Source organism: Macaca fascicularis, chromosome 9 (assembly GCF_037993035.2).
Source record: "Macaca fascicularis isolate 582-1 chromosome 9, T2T-MFA8v1.1".
Classification (NCBI taxonomy): Eukaryota; Metazoa; Chordata; class Mammalia; order Primates; family Cercopithecidae; genus Macaca; species Macaca fascicularis.
Genome location: NC_088383.1, coordinates 67,630,089 through 67,652,701, shown reverse-complemented (window position 1 = coordinate 67,652,701; position 22,613 = coordinate 67,630,089). Strand labels below are relative to the sequence as shown.

General features: G+C 46.1%; 1 long non-coding RNA gene across 1 annotated transcript; it reads right to left on the bottom strand.

Moving 5' to 3' along the window:
• Nucleotides 1-8,864: 8,864 nt before the first annotated feature.
• LOC135964955 (uncharacterized) lies at nucleotides 8,865-10,754 on the bottom strand. The gene is made up of 2 exons (XR_010577692.2): nucleotides 10,623-10,754; nucleotides 8,865-10,166 (listed from the first exon to the last, which is right to left on the bottom strand). It is a non-coding gene; the product is annotated as an uncharacterized lncRNA (long non-coding RNA).
• Between the last annotated feature and the right edge of the window lie 11,859 nt (nucleotides 10,755-22,613).

Genomic DNA, 22,613 nt, shown 5'->3' with positions numbered 1-22,613 from the left:
TCATGGGTCCATTTCTGCCAGCATGAGGATTGCCGGTGACAGAGGCTGGCTGACACCAACCATCTGAGTCATTCTGCCCACTTGGTGCCTCTTCCATGGCAGATACTCTCTAATGGGTGTCAACATGTCATTCAAAGGTCTTCACACTCCATAACACGTCCCATTGGCTCATCCTTGTGGTCTTTCCTGGGCCTTCTTATCTCTTCTCTTGATCTTTCCCCTTCTAGAACTGTGACCAATGGCTCAATCATTCACTGCTCCCCATGAGTCCATATATGTTCTACCTCGGGCCACTGCTCTTTGTACATAAAATTGATGACCAGATAGTACATTGCCCAGGGCTCTTCCCAGTGAGAGGATTACTCCATTCTGCTGGTTTTCAGGGTCACCCTTGAATGGGACTGTCATGTATCAGCTGTTTTATTTCCAGCTCATACCTAGATACCAAGTCAACACATCCATAAACAGAGCTTGGGTTTTTTCTACCCCATCAGCTAGTCTTAAGGAACTCCACCCTTGAAGGCACAGATGGGAGCTGATTGACAGTGGTGGACGATAGGGAAGTTTGGGCTCCTTCTTAGGCAGCTTAGTGGTATCATCTGGCTCTGTTCATGCCTGATCCCAGACATGCCACTGCCATGATACTGCTGGTATCACCCAATTCTATCACTTGTTGGTTCCATATGAATCCAGTTCATGCTGGACAGTTTGCTTTATGGTCACTTGATGTCTTATGGTCAGGGGCTCCATCTCTACCAGGGCCCAGTAGCATGCTAAGAGTTATTTTTGAATAATGTATAATTCTCTATTGCAGGTGGCATGGCCTTATTCCAAAACCCTAGGACTCTATGCAGTAATTTTCCTTTTAGAGCTTACTGTAAACTCCACGTCACTTCTTCTTCTTCTACAGATACCTATAATACCATGAAGTCTATCCAGTTGTGTAGCTCACAGGTCTCTTTCCTACAGAGCTGGAAGTCTGTCATGTCACTTGATAAATGGGTTGAAGCAGTTCTCCCAAGTGTGGAGTATACTGCCTCCAGAAACCAAAGAGGCCCTACTATGGTTTGAATGTGTCCCCCAAAAGGCATGTGCTGGAAACTTAATCCCCAATGCAACAGCATTGGGAGGTGGGACCAGTTGAGAGGTAATTAAGCCAGGAGGCCTTTGCCCTCCTGAATGGATTAATGCTGTTATTAGATTATTGCCATTATCATGGGAATGGGTTTCTCATAAAGGGATGAGTTTGGCTCCCTCTCATGCTCTCTTGCTCTTGCCTTTCCACTTCCTGTCATTGGATGATGCAGCAAGGACGTCATCAGATGCTTGCCCCATTATCTTGGACACACTTGCCACTTTTTGTTTACTCAGTTTTATTGACATGATCTCATCAGTTCCACAGACCAATGCCATATTCTACCAATTGTCTAGATAGTTCTAGACCTCTTGGACTAGATTATGACAAAAGACAAGAGTGTTACCTAAGCCTGGTGAAAGACCTTACGTGTATGCAATTTTTCACCCCCACAAGAATGTGACTTGCTCTGGTGCTCCTTCCTAATAGAGATCAATGATCAGACACCATCTGCTTGAAACTGTGTTCAGTTCTCTAGCAAAACCACAGCACTGCAACTGGGGTCAGTACTTACTCAAATTGTGGTACCCTATTCTCATCCTCCATAGTGCATCTCATTTTTGTAGGCTTCATTTGGTGAATTAAAAGGTAAAAGAATGAAGTCCACTACCACTGCATTCTTTAGGACTTCTGAAATGCAGTATTGTTTTTCACTTTCCTTCTTTGCTGTGGATGGAAGTGAAGGAGTTTTGGCGGCTTCTACTTGGCCCTTCCCACAGGGATACCTTATATCTCATAGTCCAAGGCACCAAAGCAGAAGGTTTGCCAAATACAGGTATGTTCATTACAGTTATACTTTCAGGAACTGGGGAAATGTCCCTGGGGTGGCTCTGTGGATGCTGCGGGCCCCCAGGAATCAGATCTGTGCTAGGACTGCATTAATGACCTGACCTCATCTGCATCCACTCTAACAGTGGCCAGGATGACCCCACTCCCTGTTTATCAAGGTCAATGCTGGTATTTGCCATTTCTCAGTAAACAAGTCCTAAAAGGACAGGCAGTCATCACTGGACACAGTTCCCATGGTGAGGTGGGGTCCTTCCTCATGAGGACCTCCCTCTCCTGCAGTCAGTGGACTGGCTCAGATCCAGAGACTGGGCAAAGGGTCATGTTTTCACTCTTCTTCTTTTTTTTAGCTGAAGACTACTTTTAGTCTCCTGATTATCCATCTTTGATTTTTTTTTTTATTTTGTAGATCAAACAATACCCTTGTTAGCATTCCCAAGAATAGGGTGACCAGCTCAGCCCAGTTTGCTCAGGACTTTCTTGGTTTTAGCATTGAAACTTCCACACCCTGGATAAATTGACACAGGTGCTCATTCTACACTAAGAACATCACATTCTACTAGCCATGCACATTAGTCTGCAGGTCAGGCCCCTCTGCCACCACTCTGACCTTACTGCTCATCACAATCACTGTGCCCACCTTGCTTCTGACAGTCAAGCACCACCTCTGGTCTCTGTTCCCTCCTAGCACCCTGATTGCTACCAGAGAGCCCAGTTCTATAATGATGTCTCCTGAGGCCATGCCTGGTCTACAGAGGCCACTCACCGCTGAACCCTCCCTGACGCTGGTACCACCTCTCACTGCTTTGGTGAATGGCAGCTGTCGGGGCCCTTCTGTGGACCACAGTCAGTTGGTAGGTTTTCCTGCTTCCACGGAATATCCTCACCAGCATGCCCGCTCCTCAGAGGTTTCGATTCCTCCTCCTGACATCTGCTGTGGTAATTCTGGCATTTCTCCCTCACATAGCGTGGGCCATATCTCCTACCAAGCTTCCATGAGCCACCAGGCAGCACACATCTCAGGGTCCCTGCAGGGTGTGAAATCCTCTGTTAAGGGAGAGGCCCTATGTTGATAAACTCTTGCTCATTCAGTTTTTTATTCCACTGGTCCTTATTCAGCCCCTCAGTGTGTCCGGCATCCACTCCTGGACCTGCCTGGATGGTGGTGTGTCCTGCACCAACTTCCTTTCCTCCTTCTGAAGGCTCGGCACTTACCTACCTGGTTTGTGCAGCGGCTTGGTCCAGTGTCCGGGAGGGAAGCTGAGGTAGATGCTGTGTGGGTAGCATGTGGTCTTGTAAGACAGAGGCCTCTACCTCAACTTCAAGCCTGGGCAGTGCGTTATCCTTTCACAGCCGGAAAATGACCATTTCAGCTCGCCCAGAGGATTCCAGGGCCCTGGAGCTTCAAGGTGCTCAAGTTCATTGACCCCAAGTCTCATAGTCGACTCCTTCCCAAGCAAGGCTGTGACTGTGGCATAGCCAACTTACCCAGGGTGAGAGTTCAGTCTTCTCTGAAGCTTCACCCTTAGAATTAAGTCTGGGTCCTGAAAAGCAGATTTCTCATCTCTCCACTGTTGGACAAGTACATCTCTTTATGTCGTGGAGGAAGTCCACGACTTGCACATTTTGCCTTGAAGTGGTAATTAATCACCTACAGCCTTTTATTGTTTTTTTTTTCAATCCATTGATTGCATTCAGTAAGAGCCATGCAATTTCATTGTCCTTATAATTACTAATTTCCCCAGTCCTCTCCAGCTCCTGAAATATGCAGCCTTCCCTGCATTCTCTTCCATCCCAGTTTTTCCACCAGAGAAAAAGCCAGCCATTGCACCCACAGTTGAAACTATGGGCCTGGAGCTCTTAGCCTTCCAGCCTGTGATGGGGTCTTCAGTGCCCACTGGGCAACAGAAGATCCAGCTCCACAATCCCAGCTAGAGTCCACTTCCTCAGACCACTGCTGTTTCTGGCCCTCTTTGGCTTGATTTCCTGGGACTGCCATGAGGACTTACATGCAGGATGTGTATTGGGACGTCTGGGGATCAACACCTGTGGGAAGTAACAGACTCCAGGTCAGGCAGAGAGAGGCTGAACTGCAGTGCAGCTGCAGCACAGGGCTCAGCCAAGCCCCAGGGACTCTAGAGCTGGGAATGACTTTTCAGAGATGCGTCTACCAGTCATTCAATTGGGCTGTGACCTCCTCCCCCGCATGTGGGAAGGGGCAAGACCTTGGGGGATCCAGTGCTTCCTGCTCAAGGGAACTCCTGAGGAAGGACTCGGCCTCAAGTCAGCAGCGGGCCACACTCTGGGCAGCAGAATGAGCTCCTCGGTCCCCAGGGGAGATCTGGGCAGTGCATCTCGGCATCCACTACACAAGCGATGTGAGGAAAGGCTGAAGGAACAAAGGCCTGGAAAAAGATGATCCCAGGGATGCGACGTCACACTCAGAGCTCTGAAGGATGGGCCCGTGCCCCAGGAAGCAGACTTGTGCTGCAGGACCTCATGGACCGGCACAGCAACAGTGAGTGATCATGAGTAGAAGCCCAATCTCACCTCCAAGGAAGATCTCTGAGTAGTGTGACCCTCCGGAGATGGAGTGGGGAAAATGCTGGAGGCCCTGTGCTCCTGTCTCTGCTGTACACAAGCAGAGGCTCTTCCATCCGCTGTCCAACTCATATCACAATGAGACAAAATTCAACAATCTTTATAAGCGTCCCTTCCAACGTTAGCCTTTGGGTACGCTGGGTAGCCTTATAAGCGTCCCTTCCAACGTTAGCCAACTCAGGGTACAATGACTGCCTGAACGGTGCAGAGGGTGAACTTGAAGGAGCTCTGCCCTTGAGCGTCCGGAGCAATGCCCGCACTCAGTCCCATTTTATTTTAGGACTCCACTTGAGGTGCTGGGCGGGTCTGAAGATGGAGACCACAAGGTGGGCGGATTTAATGCCTTTGCAGCGAGCTGTGGAGTCCATGGTGACATGGGCCATCCTCCAGAAGGAGCCCGGGGAGTCCGCCACGCCAAGGCTCCCTGCTGTCACCGTGTGCCCCTCCAGCTGGAACATGTATCCGCCAATTTTGTGCCCAAACGGGTGTGCGTCCTTCTGTGTGTATACAGACATGCACACGAGCTCTTCCCAACACAAATATATATTTAAGATTTACTGTTCTGGAAAACCTAGTGAATAATGTAAATGATGAAAGCCCGTGTCTGGCAGAAAATATTGTTCAGGCTGCCTCATTGAAATTCAGCCTCTCATGCACACTTGGTAATACACACGCCGTATGAATTATGGATTCTGGGCTTTATCTCTCATACTACACATGAATGTTTGATAAAGATTGTTTCCAATATTATATTTTGTCAAAATGCTCATCTAAAATTCAGTCAAAAATGCTTTTCAGTAATTATGCTCTGACTTCACAGGGAGCAGAGAAGGGGAGAAGGAAAGTGCCCCTCGGTGGGGTCATTGCTTTGTGTGTGCGTGTGTGTGTGCACGCATGCATGTTTTCTGTATTTTTTTTTTCACTCTGGTATTTTTGCTAAAGGGGAGAGGAAGGCTGACAGTGTTTACCATGGAAATTCTTTATTCCTCCTGCACGTCCTCATTACAGAAGCAGCTACAATAAGGTCTACTTTTTGCCGTGCAGACACTCAGCGGTTCATTCGTTCCTCAGATATTTTTAAACTGAATGCTGGCTCATTGGCAGCGTGGCCTCAGCCTTGCCTCCCTACAACTCATGCTCCCAGAGCTTCCAGTGGATCCTCTACAGCACACATCCCGAGCCCCTGCTCCTTCACCCCAACCCCATCCCTTCCTCCAGTGACTCTCCCCGTCCTTCTGCAGATGTGGCAAATCTCTAGTGCCCAGACTCCATCCTGCAGTCACAGGGGATGTTACCACCCCAGAATCCTTCTTGACACATGCTCTGAAATTGACACATGCTCTGAAATTAACACACTGTCAATGAAATGAAGATGACTTAGGAAATAAAACCCATAAGTCGTCCTGTATACTACAAGGTGGAGCTCAGCCCCTGGAGAGTGGCATTCCAGGCTTTTCTCAACCTGACCACAGCCTCTCTTCCCACTCCCCTCCAGCCATTCCCCTTCTGCCCTCTCTAAGCTCCCTAGTCTCCATTCCATGCCTTTGATTTTCCTATTCCATCTGCCTAGAATGTTCCTTATTCCTCATCTCCTTGACAAACTCCTACTCATGCTTCAAGACCTCTGTGAAGCCTCCTTCCCTTGCCCAGTGTGCATGCACACTCTCTCTGACTCTCTCTATATACATATATACACACACATATATATAGACACATGCACACAGATATACATATACATGCACATATACACATATGCATCCATCTGTACACCTACACATGTACATATTACAGAGAGTGATACCCCAGGAAAGCTTCCTAACACAGAGCAAGCATGTTACCTAAGTCCACATCCTGAAGTGACTCATGTGTGCATGCCGAAATCACCGTACAAAGAAAATGTAGGTTCTGTGCTCACAAATGGCACTGACCTTCATGGAGCTACAGGGTAGATGATGGACCACTCACAGCACAGATATGGGAAACGGTCTTCCTTTACCTGCCCCAGTGTCCAGGAAAATCAGTACACATTCATTTAACTGCAGATTTCATAGAAAGCAAGGCAGGCAAGCATGAGTGGAGGAGGCCAAACTGACCTCACCATTTTCACCATGGCGTTCCTTTACTCCATGTGACTCAGCACTTCCAGCCTCCACCCTATCCTGCATCGCCCTTGATGCCTCCTTCTCCCTCTTCACTCCCAACCTCCCAGAAACAGGCCCTGGGAAGTCCGCATTTCAGACATCCTTGGAATCCCTCCATGTCTCCCCATCCCTGCAGCCCCCACGTGCTTTAGGCCACCATGGTCTGTCCTCAAGGAGCCTGGAACAGCTTCCCACAGTCTTCCCGCCTCCTTCATGTCTCCTCCAACCCATTCTCCCTCTGCAGCCTGGGGGACTTTTCTAAACCCAAATCTGGTAATCTTGCTCCCTACAAAGAACCCTTCAGTGTCTCTCCATTGCTCTTAGGATAAAGACCAGACTTCCTCCTGTGGTTGAAAGGGAGCTGCGCTCACCACATGCAGCATTCCATAAGGCCTGGGCATCCCCCATCAGAAGAGTTGCTGAGAACAGCCAGGATGGCCGTTCAGGGAATACGAACAGAAAACCAGCTGGAGCAAAAGATCCTGGGGGCTGGCCATGTCCTGACCACTTTCCGCAGCCTCAGCTCCCCATTCTGCAGCCTGCTCCCTGTCCTCCAGCCCCTCTCATTCTTACCTCCATGCTTTTGCTCTGATGCCTATCCGGTTTTCTGTTGTCCCCTCACTGCCCAGCAGAGAACTGGGCACCAAACAGGTGACGAACAGGGGTTTTTAAAATGTGTTGGATTCCATGGGAAGCCGGGAAGCGTAGGAGCCCCAGAGATCCATCAGGAACACTTGCCTCAGCGCCAGGCAGGGCTCCCCACCTGTCAGCCAGGCATATGAGCTGATCTGACAAATGCAGCCTGGGCCCTGGGGTGGCGTGTGAGGAGGGCTGCTGACAGTTCCTGAGCCCCGCCAGGGCTGAACACATGCTGTTCTACAGCCACTGAGTATTTCAGCATGGCTCTGGTGTAAGAGTGACAGCCCCGGAGTTCAGCTATTCCCAGGAGGGCTGGGAGCAGAGAGGATGCCAACAGGGAACCCCCTGGGAGAATCCCTTGCCATGTTTCTTCCATAGTCTGTATAGATCTGCAGCCTTCCTGCCTTTCTTCCACAAACGGTGCCTGCCTGCCTGCCTACTCTTCGCCAGGCACTGTGCTGGGAACAGGGGTACAAAGATGGAGGTTACAGGTCTCAGCTCTCAAAGTCCTCACATTCTAGGGGTCAGACAGACCACCCAGAAGACACGCACTGAGGGTTTGGGAGAGGTTGACCAGGCTGACGTGTGAACTCAGAGTCAGGGGGGCCCAACCTACACCAGGCCTGTCAGGGAATCTGCCAGAAGAGGGAACAGCAGGGCTGAGGCCTGAAAAATGAGCAGATCACAAAGGGAAGGGATTGGGAGGCACTTCAGGCATCAGAAGCAGCATGTCCAAAGGCCTGGAGGTTAGAGGGCACATGGGGGCAGTAAGAAATAGTCAGGGAGTTCCACACGGCCAAAGCCAAGGGTCAGATGGAAGGTTACATTGAGATCAGGAGTCTGGACATTGGCCTGGAAACTGCAAGTGGGCAGTGTGCGCACCAGGTCACAGGAGGAGTCACAGCCAGAAGCACACCTCACACACCTGTGTGCTTCGCAGCTGCTTCCCATCTTGTCTCCAAGACAGCTACCATCGCCTCCTCCCCTCCTTATATCTGCATGCCATTCCCTAAAAGAGAAGTGGGATTCCTACACCCAGTGAATCTCAGTGGCCTGTGGCTTTTCTGTACAGTAGAATTAAGTGGCAGTGAAGCTATGCTGGATCTCGGCTGAACTTTTTTAAAAGAGCTTCCCCTCTTGGTACACTTGCTCTGAGGAATGCCAACCACCACATATGAAGTCTAACTACCCTGAGACAGCCATGCTGTGAGGAAGCCCAAGCTAGCAATGTAAAGAAGGCTCATGGAGAAAGTGATGACTGACAGAGCTCCAGCTGTCTTAGCCCGAGCACCAAACATGTAAGTGAAAGAGCGACTGCAGACATCCCAGCCCTGGCAAATCTCACAGCAGCCCCAGACACCTAGCTATAATTGATTTGCCACAGCCATCTCCAGCTGAAGCCCCAGACATCATGGAGAAGAGACAAGGTATTCCTGCTGTGCCCTAGCAAATTTCCTGGCCCAAAGGACCATGAGAATTTAAAAATGGTTGTAGTTTCATGCTCTAAATTTAGGACAGTTTGTTATGTAGCAGTAAATAACTGAAACACCAACCCAGTTATAACAGTGAGAATGTATTCTTCAGCTACAAGTAACAGAAAACTATTTGCAGCAGTAGAAACAAACAAATAGGGAGCATTTTTCTTGCACGTCAAGACCAGAGGAAGGTAGCTGCTCAAAGGTTGTGTGAAACCAAGGCCAGCATGTTTACAGCTCTCTCAGCCTTGCCCTCAAGGTGACAAGATAGCTGTTGCAGCTCCAGATATCATGTTCTAACTCCAAACAGGAAGGAGAGGAGGAAAGTTTTGCAACAGGCACATTAAGCCCACTTTATATTACGAGAGCCAAAGCTTTCCCAGAATCGTCACCAGTCAACTTAGGTCATCTTAGGTCTCTGTGACCTTAGGTTATATGGCCGGTCCCAGCTGCAAAGGAGACAGGCAGAGTGGGTAATGGGATTATCATAAGTGGCTTAGATCAGATATAACCCATTTGCAATGCCACCCAAAAAAAAATTGGAGTTCCCTTGAGCTAAAAAAACAGGGAGGAAATATTGGACAAGCAGCAGCTACATTTGTCTTATCCATGAACTCTTCTTTAACTACTTTATTGAGGTTTAATTGGCTCCAATAAACTGTATGTCATATTTTAAATGTACAATTTGATAAACTTTGATGTAAGTTTAAGCCATGAAATAATCACTGCCATCAAGATAACAAATACATTCATCGCCCCAAAGGTTCTTCATTCCCTGTTTTCATTCCTCCCTCTTGCTGCACCTTAACCCTGTCCCCAGGAAACCAATGATGTACTTTATATCACTGTAGATCAGTTCACATTTTATACATTTTCATATCAATAGAATCACACAGCATGTGCTTTTTTGTGTGCTTTCTTTTGCTTAGCATAATTTTTGGAGATTTGCCCATGTCTTTGTGTATGTCAATCATTCATTTCTTTTTATTGCTAAGTTGTATTTTATGGTATGGATATACCATGACTTGTTTATCCATTTCCCTACTAATGGACATTTGCACTCTTTGGCTATTACAAATAAAGCTGCTATGAACATTATGTACAAGTCTTTGTATAGCCGTGTTCCTTTCTTCTTGAGTAAATACCTACAAGTAGATTGGCTGGCTCATATGATAGATGTTATGTTAAATTTTTTTTTTAACTGTCAGACTGTTTTCCAAGGTGGTCGTTTCATTGTACATCCCCACCAGCTGTGTGTAAGAGTTCCAGTTCCTCCACATCCTCACTGACACTTGATGTGGTCATTACTCCCCAACTTCTTAATTCCCTTAAGGACTCTGATCCAGGCAACCTTTGAAGAAATCATCTGCTGCCCAGTAGGAAAAATCACTAAGGAAAAGAAAAAGAAATAGATACATTTAAAAAAATTAACTTCCATGTGCAAGTCACCTTCACATACATTATCTCATTTAACCCTAGCAACAACATGCAAGGATTATTCATTTTCCCCCACCTCAAAAATAAGGAAACAGGCTCAGAGAGACCAGTGTCACACTGCTATGCCATCTCTGGTCTGTACAACTCCAAGGTCCTTGCTCATTCTCCTTTTCTTTTGGTGTTTGTTTGTTTTTTGAGACAGAGTCTCACTCTGTTGCCCAGGCTGGAGTGCAGTGGCACAATCTCAGCTCACTGCAACCACTGCCTGCCAGGTTCAAGAGGTTCTCCTGCCTCAGCCTCACAAGTAGCGGAGACTACAGGCATGTACCACCACGCCCAGCTAATTTTTGTATTTTTAGTAGAGACAGGGTTTCACCATGTTGGCCACAATGGTCTCGATCTGCTGACCTTATGATCTGCCTGCCTCAGCCTCCCAAAGTGCTGGGATTACAGGCGTGAGCCACAGTGCCCGGTCTTCATTCTCCTTTTCTTTCTGTGGCTTGGGCTCACTCTCTTTATCTCTGGAGATGACTTCCTTCTGGAAGACAAAGGGAAATAGGTTTAGAATATAGAAGAGAATGGAGAACTGGGTTTGGGAGTAGGAGGCTCTTGCAAGATACACATCAAAATCACACCAAGGGAGGGGTCAGGGGCAACTTTTCAAAGCAGGTAAATCTTAAGCTAATTTTTCTAAAAGGAGGAAAAAAATGTGGAAAAGCAATTCCAAGAAGTAGAAACCACACAGAAAATCCCCAGAGACATGGAGCATCATAAGATGATCGGAGAACCTCAAGTGACTTGATGACTAGAGCAAAGGTGCTTGCGGGCAGGCCAGGAGGTGATGCTTGGAGAGCTTGGAGGTCAAGGAGAAAGCCAAGTGGTCGACCTTGTTCTTAAAAGCAAAAGGAAGTCATTGAAGGTTTCAGGTAGAGGAGTGAAATGGCAGGTCTGTGGTTCAGAACATTCCCAGGAAAGGATATTATAGAAGGGGCTCTCTTAGAGAAAGAAGACCATGGGGAGAAGGGAGGTTATTTCCAATTTTAAGGCAGGAATAAGAAGTCCAGAGCTAGAGTGCCCAAAAGGACACATCAAGATAGCAAGAATGGAGCTCTGGTCTGAGCTGCAGATAGAGTTTGGGGAGTCGTCAACATATGAGCTGTCACTCAAGACATGCATGTGTAGGTGAGGTTCACCGAGGACCTGGTATAGAATCAGACATGTATTGAGGAAGCAGAAGAAGAGATGTGTTTTTTTAAAGGAAGTGGGAAGAAACAGAGAAATAGGAGGCATCATAGGAGAGCAGGTGTTATGGAAACAGAGCAGAGTGAATTTCAAGAAGGAAAGAATAGTCAATATTGGCAAATGTCACAGAAAGTCAGGAAAAGTGACTAGATGTGAGTCCCTATGACTTTGGCTGTGAGGAATATCATAGATGATCTCAACTAGAACAGTTTAATTGGAGTCATGAAGACAAAAGTAGATGCTGTCATTCGTGCATGTCATTCATGCTATGAAATTACTCTGGAAAACACTCAGGAAATACTCTACGGTATGGACATCGGGAAAGCACTCCCAGGAAGCCTTGGAAAATAAAGCTATCAGTCATTTGCCAGTGGGGGCAACTTGGACTTGGAGGCCTTCGAGATAGAAGAAGCTGGAGAATGATTATGAGCTGTTAGGAAAGATGAAGAAAGGCTTGAAAAGAACAGGACACAGAGAGGATAAAGCATGGAGCAAGTTTCTGAAGAAGGCGTGAAGTGGGAGGATCTGAGCAGCGGTGGTGGGATTAGCTGCAGAAGAGAAGGAAGATAGATGGGAGGGAAGAAGCAGAGAATAGGTTTGGAAAACAGAAAAAACCACTAGCTAAACTAATCAAGAAAACAAGCATAAATATGCATAACCAGAAATGAGAATGGGGAAATTACCCCATATAGAGGAAATTTTAAAAAGTGTCATATATTACTGAGCTCAATGTTTTGAAAATAAATTTGAACACATGGACAAAATGGGTGATTTTCAAAAAAGAACATAAATGATGAAAACTAACCTCAGAAAAGATAGGAAATCTAAATAGTCCAATTACCAGAGAAGAAATTGAGAGTGTCATCAAAAAGCCACTATCCATTAAAGCACCAGTTGTAGACAGCTTTACAGGTAAAAATCCATCAGAATTTCAAGAAGCAGATAACTCAATGCTATTTAAACTGCTCCTGAATATTGTAGAGAGGGAAAAGCGAACTTAAATCTAAGAATCCAGCAAAACAGTAAAAACAAAAGCCAAAATGGTGAGACAAAAGACTACAGTATGATCTTTAAGACAATATAAATGCAAAAATTTTGAATAAAATATTAGCAAACAGAACACATTTTAAAAGGGTAATATGCTAACACCATGTGGGGTTTATTTAAATAATGCAAGGATGGTTTTTTATGAAGGAATCAATATAACTCATAATATTAAAATATCAATAAGAAAACCATACAATTCTATATATATACTAAAAGATAAGTTGACAAAAATCCAACTTTGTTTCATGATTTAAGAACTATTAACAAAATAGGACCACATGGATAGAGATATCACGACTCAAGCTAAAACCCAGGATCATTTCTAATGACAAATCACTAGAATCATTTCTATCAGTCAGGGACAAGTAAAGGGTGCCCAGTGCTGCCCCTTGCATCATTGTGCAAGTCTTCACCCTGCTGTGTCTGTGTCATTTGCCATGTGATTTTGCAATTTCTCTTCCTAAAGACAGAGTATTCCTCCAACCCCCCTAATAATGAGTTTGGCCATGTGACTTTGGTAGAAAGTGGTATAAATGAGAGTGCCAATTTTGAGTCTAAGATTTGAGAAGCATCGTCTGTTCCCACTTAGCACTCTTACATTTCCATCCTCACCATGAAAAGTAGAGGCTAGAATTTGCAAGATGATCCAGGGGTGCTGAGGGATGCATGGAGTAGACCTGGACCAAACCTGCAGCTTGGAACCAAGCCCAGCCAGGGCCAACATGCATCAGTCAACCTTCAGTTGACCTGCAGACACTTAAATGAGGATAAATGATTGCTTTGACCTCTGAACTTTGATGATTATTATGCAGCATTATTGCGGCAGTAATACCCATTGCAACAAATATTATTAAATGTTGTTTTCCACCTACTAACCAATGCAAAATGAGAAAACAAATGAGAAGTTTCAATATTGCAATGAGGATGCAAAATTATCATTTATTAATCATCTGATTGTATACTTCTAAAACACAGGAGGAAACCCCAGTTTTTAAAAACTGTTAAACATTAAAAGAGTTTAGTAAGAATTAATTCATATAAAAATCACTAGCTTTCCAATATAAAACAATAACCAATCAGGAAATAAAAGATTCCATCAGTAAAACTTTTAAAAGATAAAATACCTAGAAATATATTGAACACAAAACATGCCTAATCTATAGGGAAACATTTTTTCAAACTCCCCTGAAGGACATAAAATAAAAACTTCAATAAACGGAAAGCTATTCCCTGCTCTTGGATTGAAAGAGTCATATGGTAAAGATTCCAGTTCTCTCTAAATTAATCTATATTAGTGTGATCCAAAAATACCAACAGGATTTTTAAACTAAACTTGTTGATCCTATATATAACAAGAGCTGAGAAATTTCTGGGAAAAAAAAAGGAAACCAACTGTACTGGATTGTAAAACAGCATCATCTTACCAGCAAGAAAGCCACGCCTGTGAATAGACAATTTATAATGGACATTTGTCACATTTGTAGCCACCTAGTGTCTTTTGAACACTTCCTATGTTTGGAGTAGGAACAGAGCAGAGCCGAGGTCAGAGCAGAGGCCAGACTCGTTTTGTCAGTCACCCTTGCAGCCAGCACACAGGTGTGTGACCTGTGCTCTGCCAGCCAGGCTTCCCCATGCAAACCTCAGATGCAAGAGAGGACAACAGGAGAAGCAGGACCTGCATATGATCTGAGTCTGATGAAGGAGGCAGCAGAGACATCAGGCTTTTGGTAGGGCATGCCATGGTATAGTTCCTGATGGCCACTCCCCAGAGCCAGCAGGGCCAGCTTCATCCGTGTGCCAAGCAGTGGCAGCAGCAGTGGTGTTCTCCCCAGGGCAATCCCTGAGGGAGACTAGTGCAAGCCTCTTGGCTGCACAGCCACCTTGTCTGATTCTCTGGACTCCTGGAGACCCCGTGAGCCACCCAACAATCTAAAAAATTCCTTTTCTGCTCCAACTGGCAGAGTAGGCTTCCTTGTTTGCAGCTTCAAACCTGACCGATACACCAACTAAATGAATAGACTGTAAGACCCAGAAATAGATCATATACATCTGGAGGAAATCTTAGTAAAGATTTATCAAGCACCTACTATGTGCAGAGCACTGTTCTGCATATTTGTAATTATCTCATTCACCTTTACAGCAACCCTAATCTATTACTCTCAGTTTACAAATCTGGAAGCCAAGGTACAGAAAGATTTCTGCAATTCACATATAATTAAGTTGACATTTTAGTTCATTAGGAGAAAGAAGCATCATTCAATAAATGATTTGAGGCTAGCTAGCCATCTGGGAAAATATGTGGGTCTCTACCTCACTCCTTACATGAAAATCAACTCCACAGAGATCACATTGGAGATAAAAAAATAAACAATAAAAGAACTGAAAGGAAATGCAAGAGAATGCTTTGAAATACTGGAGTAGAAAAGGCTTTTCTAAGACACAAAATTCAAAAGCCATTAGAATATTGCTAATGTTGATTGTATCCACATGAAACATTGCATCCTGGCAAGGGAGGGGAGAGGAGACAAATCAGTAGGAAATAATCAGCACCTGGATGACAAGAGACCAATGTGTGTAAAGATCTCAGCAATCTCCCAGCGACTTAGGAGGCTGATAGGGGAGGCCAGGAGACCAAGACCAGCCTGGACAACAAAAAGAGATCCCCACAAAAAAATTAAAAATTAGCTGGGTGTGGGCTGGGCACGGTGGATCATGCCTGTAATCCCAGCACTTTGGGAGGCTGAGGCAGGCAGATCACGAGGTCAAGAGATCAAGACCATCCTAGCCAACATGATGAAACCCCATATCTACTAAAAATACAAAAATTAGCTGGGCGTGATGGCGTGTGCCTGTAGTCCCAGATACTTGGGAGGCTGAGGCAGGAGAATCTCTTGAACCCGGGAGGCAGAGGTTGCAGTGAGCCGAGATCAAGCCATTGCACTCTAGCCTGGCAACAGAGTGAGACTCCATCTCAAAAAAAAAAAAAAAAAAAAAAAAATTAGCTGGGTGTGGTGGAACACACCTGTAGTCCCAGCTACTCTGGAGGTTAAGGCAGGAGGATTGCTTGAGCTCAGGAGTTTGAGGCTGCAGTTAGCTATGATCATGCCACTGCACTCCAGCGTGAGCAACAGACAGAGACCCTTTCTCTTAAAAAAAAAAAAAAAAACAGAAAGAAAAAAAAAAAGAAAAGAAAAGAAAAAATGTATGAATCAACAAAAAGGAAAAATAACAGTAATCCAATGTCAAGAAAGGAGAAAGACACTAACATTTCACAGGAAAAAATACATAGAAATGACTTACAGTCTCTCATTCTTTTAAATATGAGAAGTAAAATAGCAGTGTGATATAATGTTTCACCTCTGAATTTGATGAGGACTGGAAGTCTCGATGATGCATATTGTTTTTTTTTTGTTTGTTTGTTTTTTTGTTTTTTTTTTTTGAGACGGAGTCTCGCTCTGTCGCCCAGACTGGAGTGCAGTGGCGCGATCTCGGCTCACTGCAAGCTCCGCCTCCCGGGTTCACGCCATTCTCCTGCCTCAGCCTCCGGAGTAGCTGGGACTACAGGCGCCCGCCACCACGCCCGGCTAATTTCTTTTTGTATTTTTAGTAGAGACGGGGTTTCACCCTGTTAGCCAGGATGGTCTCGATCTCCTGACCTCGTGATCCGCCCGCCTCGGCCTCCCAAAGTGCTAGGATTACAGGCTTGAGCCACTGCGCCCAGCCTTATGATGCATATTGTTAAAGGAGTCACAGGGAAATAGTCATGCTCACTGTCAGGGAACAGCCGCACATGAACACAATTTTCCCATACATATTTTAAAACTCGCATATCTTTGACTTTGAAATTCTACTTCTAGAAATGTATTCTGTGTATACACTTGTGCATGGACAAAACTACAAATGTGATTAAATGTCTGTGATATCATTATTTGTAACAGCAAAAGCCTGGAAACCCCTAAATATTCTTCACTAGGAGACTGGTTAGACAGTTAAGGACATGCAATAATTAGAATGAGTCGAGTGGAGGAACCATCTCTGATATAAAATATTTTTTGTTTTTTTTTTTAAATCTACGTACAGAGCAACATCAGCCAGGCACTGCCCATTAGAGCTGTCTGTGATTATGACAGTGTTCTAGATCTTCACTGTCCAGTACAGTAGGCACCACCCACAGGTGGCTGTGGATGCTTGAAATGTGGTAGTATGATTGAAGAACTACATTCCTAATTTTAATTTTGGCCAAAATCAATTTAAATTTAAATAGCCACATGTGGGGCCGAGGACAGTGGCTCATGCCTGTAATCCCAGCACTTTGGGAGACCAAGGTGGGCGGATCACTTGAGGTCAGGCATTCAATACCAGCCTTGCCAACATGGTGAAACCCTGTCTCTACTAAAAATACAAAAATTAGCTGGGCCTGGTGGAGGGCGCCTGTAATCCCAGCTACTCCAAGGTGGAGGCAGGAGGTTGCAGTGAGCCAAGATCGCGCCACTGTACTCCAGCCTGGCTGACAGAGCAAGACTCCATCTCAAAAAAACAAATTAATAAACAGCCACATGGGGTTATGGTGTTTGATCACTCAGGCTAGAAAGTAATCCCATTTTTGCATTTGTGCAAATAACATTTCTGGAAAAAATATAGAAACTTGTAACAGCCATTCCCCTGCCAAGAGGACTGAAGTATCAGATGTCTCCAGGAAGAAGAAGAGTTATATGTTCACTTACACTTTTAATATTTGAATTGTTTACTGGGTGTGATGACATATTCAATATTAAACTAATGAATGAGAGTTCAAAAAAGAAATGGAGGAAGTTCTTGAGTAAGCTTTGGGTTTTCCCCGTGAAACAGGAGGCAGCGGCCTCTGAGGGTGAGAGGGAGGGCTCATGGCAGATCAGGCTCCTGCAGAGATGAGGTCCTTTGGGTCAGAGGCTGAGGGAAAAGGAGAGGAGCTGACCAACCCCAAATGAAGGAAGCCTGGGGTGCAGGGAGCACACTGTTTCAGGTGGAGGCCAGAATTTCGAGGGACGGAAGCCACACAGTTGAGTGTGATATTCACCAGCAGCCCGAGTATAGAGACTAAGTCAAACAATTGGATTATCCCCAAAAGTCATAAGCTAGAATTAAGGAAGAACAGATGGGCTTGATTTGGAGATATGAAAAAGGCAGAATCGACAGGATCTGGTGGCCAGTGTGATGTGGGGACTGAGTGAGAGATCATCTTAGGATGGCTCTCGATTTCTGCCTGTGTGACTGAGTTGATACTGGGGCCACTCAGGAAATAAGATTTATAAGAAGAGAAGGTTCAAGGTGAGAAGATCATAAGTTCAGTGTTGGCCATGTGGATTCAGCTGCAAATTTCTAGAAGCCTCCAGATATTTAGGTCTGGAGCTCAGCATGAAGGACTGGACTAGAGAGAGCCGTTTGGGAGACAGCCAGAGATGGATGATAATTGAAGCCAAGAGAGCCGTGAGACATCGCCCAATGACTGGTGTGACCAGGAACCTGTGAGAGTCAACACTAAGGCAAAGGGTGGGGAGAGAGGCCAGCAAGGGACCCTGAGAGTGAGCATGGAGGAAAGGCAGGAGGCAGAGCCAGGGGAGGACGTGTCCAGAAACGAAACGACCTCTCAGGTTGTGTGCCGCAGAAAGGTTGGGGAAGAGGGGCACCGAGAGACCCATTGCACTTGGCAATTAGGAGATGACTTGGTGACCCCCGTGAGAGCAGTTTCGGGGAAGTACAAGAGGGAGCACATAGTTCTGGTAGGTTGAAGAGGGAATGGGAGGGAGGAGTAGAGACTGTGAGGGCAGGCTCTTGTTATGTTGGACACTTGGCTATCACTGGAAGGAGAGAAAGGAAACATATCTGGAAGGGAGGTTGAGTGGAGGGATATTTTTCCCATCTGTTTGGTTGCTTTCAGATGACAGACTAGGGCAGGATTACAGATAGTGGTGAAGGGTCTCTAGAAAAATTAGTAACAGTTAGTGAAGAGAGGTCCCTAAGGAGGCAGGGAAAGGTGGGCTCCGTGATGTGGGGGGAGGCTGAGGTCTCCTCTGAGCAGGAGAGGAAGGGGGCTGACACACAGCCAACAGGGCAGGGAGGGAGGCGAGAAGTGGATGAAGTGTTTTTGCTTGATGGTCTCAGCTTTCTCAGTGACATAGGACATGAGACCACAGGGATGAGGGGTGGGAAAAGGGTGGCCTTTATTACAGTAGGGTGGGGTAGAGTCAAGTAGGGACAGCTGGCTTTGCCGAGGGCCCAGCTGACACTGGGTCCATGAGCAGATTGGGGTCCAGGTGTTCAGGCAAGATTCTGGCCCTTGCTATCAGTTCACAGCAGCCTAGGGACAGCTGGGTTCATCCTGGTAGGAGGAGTTCCCCAAGGGGGAGTGGAGCAGGGAGAGGAGTGGGGCTAATGGCGTGTGTTCAAGGCAGAGAGACACCTCAAGTCCACTCTCTACTGTGCAATTTTGAGCCAGTTACTCTATGCCTCTGGATGCCATCTGCAAAATGGAATTGCCCACTTCATAGGTAAAGCACTTAGCCTAAAGCCTGGCACTCCGAATGTTCTCTTTAAAGGTTCACTATAGCACAATCAATAGTATGGGGTAAAGGCTGGGTGCAGTGGCTTATGCCTGTTATCCCAGCACTTTGGGAGCCTGAGGCAGGAGGATCTTTTGAGCCCAGGAGTTCAAGACTAGCCTGGGCAACATGGCAAGACCCTATCTCAAAAAAAAAAAAAAAATTAGTGAGGGGTAAAGATGTGGAGGGGGATAGGTGGGGGAGGTAGGTGGGGTCTTGCTGAATCAGGCAGGAGAAAGCAATAGGCAGAAATCAGCAAACTCTGCCTGAGGCCCAATCAGTGCCTGCTCTCGTAAATAAAGTTTTATCAGACACACTTATGCCCATTGTTCATGTGATATCTATGGCTGCCTTTGTGTCAAAAGGGCAGAGTTGAGTAGTTGCAACAAAGAATGTGTGACTTGCAAAGTCTAAAGTAGTTACTGTCTGGCCCTTTAAGAAAAGGGTTGTGACCCTAGGCTAGGAGATAGGAGGGCTAGATGGAGAAAAATGAGCACACAAATAACAAGCACAACCAGAAGTTCAGGGTGAAAAGATCTGGAAAGATGGAAAGTTGAAGTGGGAGACCGTAAGAAGAGATTAAAAGTGGGAGTGGAGCCATGCAGAGAGCTGGCCATTGCTGGTGAGAAGGAGGGACGGCTATGGCAAGAGTGGGATGAAGTCTATTGGAAATAAGGAGATCTCTGATTTCCAAGGCTATCATGAGAAACTGATGGAATCAGTAACTGGAATTACCCATGTTGATGTGGGTAAGATCAAGAACAGAGATGTTCAGTCACAGACCACGATGTCCAGGAAGTCACCAGAAAATACCTCCTCCAAAGCCATTTGTCCGTTCTTTGCTGTCAAAACCTGTTTTGTTCAGTGACAGTGTGACCTATCCCTAGGATTGAATCATGATTTGTCTAGGCCAAGTGAGTCATCTTGTTTGGTTTTGGCTGATATTTACTTTCCCATCCTGCCTTGCAGCTAGAAAAGGTCACATCATGCATTCTGGTCAATGAGACATCTCAGAAAGCCAGCTGGGGCTTCTGGGACAGCTTTTGCTGTTCTGCTGAGAGAGAGGATAGTTCCAGGTGCCACCCCTTCCACTTCCTGCCTTGAGCACAGAACTGATGCTTGGGGCCATGGCAGCCACTTTGTGACTATGAAGCAACAACTCTACGGGCTTGCATGGCAGCATGCTGATGATGCTGAGACCGAGGGAAGGAGTCGGATCCTCGATACCATTATTTTACCCCTGCCTACCCCCAGGTGAAATGAGGAAATGATTTTATTGCTAAGAACAATTTGTTCTTTTATTTAAAAGCACTTTTACCTGAAAGAGGAAAGAGACAGAGTGAAGAGATAGCAGTTGAGGGCAGGAGATGTCAGCCAGTGGGGTTGGGGAGCAGGCAGCGGGTTACTGTGAGCAGAGGGTGTATGCGTAAGATGGAACTGGGAAGGAGGGTGGTTAAGAACAGAAAAGAGGAGGCTTTGGGTGTTGGGTTGAGGAGTTTAGATACCTTTTGCAGGAAATTGGAAATTATCACTAAAATTTGTTTTAAACTGTAAAAATCATAACCTAGATATAATTGATACTTGTGAAACATATCTTTTTTGAATGTCGATATTTACTTTTCTGCATTTTCTTTAAAAGAAAAAATGGCAATGGATTTTCATTATTGTAATAGTTTTTATCTTTTTCTAATTATAAAAGTGAGATATATGGAGACAATTTAGAAAGCACAGATAAGTAAATATGAGAAACATTCTAGGTGTTTAATCGGAGGGCTGATATTTTGGAGAATGAAGTAGATAGAAGTAGAATGGGTTGACAAGAAACCGGGACAGGGAACAAGAAGACCCACTCTAAGTTGCCTTCCTGGGCCTCAGTTTTCCCATCTGTAAAGTGAGCAGGTGGGACTACAACTAGCAAGGTAGCTGTCCAACCTGCCCGCGCAGGAAGGCCCAAGGTAAGCCACTATCTATGGTGTTAATGTACAGTCCTCTCTGCAGATGCCCAGGGTTGGTGACAGCCGGGCTCACACAGGGTGGCTGTAGGATCCCTCATTTTACAGGATGAGTACTGGGTGTGTAGGGGAGGAAGTGATGACCGTGGACATTGCGCTGTCACGTCTGAGAGTCAGAACCTATCTCCAGTGCTCGTTTCTACTATTCCTAGCTGGGTCCTCTCTCCCCGCTCTTGACCCTGCTCCCTTTCATTGCTCAGCAACGTAACCCCCAAGCCCGTGAAAGGCAGTGGACCAGAAATGATAGCCAGGCCACAGGGCCAGGCACCATGGGAAACAGGACCAGGGTAGAGAATGAAAAGGTCCCTCAGCAGAGAGGGGTCTCCACACACTGGCCCTAGTGGTGGTGAGTTTATTGCCACCTCATTTGGCTGCGTGTGTCTGATGACTGAAATGGCTGGCTTTCCCCACCAGGGCACCGCCAGGGACCAAAGAATACAAGAACTAGCTTAGAGTTTATGTGTCTAGTGTTAAAAATCAATAGCTTCCCTCTTCGGGAGGCACCCTCAGGGGCAAAATAGAACGAATTGCTTATTAGCTTCTGCCTGCACACTGGCAGATGATGAAGCAGCCAAGAAACTGGTCATACATCGTAATAAAGCACCCCTTCACCTGCTGTCCAGTCCAACCGTGGACCAGCCAGCGCATACCCCTATCCCAGCGGCATTAACCCACACAGTGCTGGCGTCACTCACTCCTAATCACTGAGAGCAGGTCTGCAATGGTGGCTGCCTGGGGCTTTCCCAGAAGGGGAGAATTCAGAAATGCAAGCATGAGACTCCTGCCATCCTCTGAGGGTGGATAGTTGATTAAGGGCTCAGTCCGGCTGACGGTGGGGCGGGGGGGGCCTTGATTACTGTAAACAAGTTACTGGAGATTGTCTAACATCATCTCCCTGTCCTGAGCACCCACTCCACACCACTCTGCTGCCCCATAAGACAATCCATTCTTATTCATAGAACCAAAGCTCAGTCTACACTGATAGGAATTTGTATTTATTATCATAAAGCCACTAAGCAGCTGTGTGACCTTCTGCAGATGCATTCCCCTTTCTGGTCCCTAACTTCTCCCTCCATAAAGGAAAGCTAGTACTGGGATCTCAGGTGGAGACCATGCAGCCCAAGTGCAAGACTGTGGACACCGTGAACCAGACTCCACATTGGCTGTGGTGGGGACGTGTTTTCAGAATCTCAGCTTGACAGACATACTTGTTTTCCAAGCATCCAAACACTTTCCATCTGGGAAGATCTCAAAGTATGTTGGGTGCAGGGTTTGAAATCCCTCCTACTGTCTAGGGAGTGGAGATTCCTTTTTCCAGCTTCCAGGACAGGAGAACGGGATTTAGAATTGGCCGGCAGGACACTCCCTCTCAGGAGTCTGAGCATGAAGGAGGTGACACAAAGACAGGGACATAGGTAGAGTTTTATCAGGGTGGCTGCAGCAGAGCTGTCCACAACCCAGGGACAGTGTGGGGACCAGAGCCTGGTGGCTGGGCCAGGGACAGCATTTCAAGCACCCTT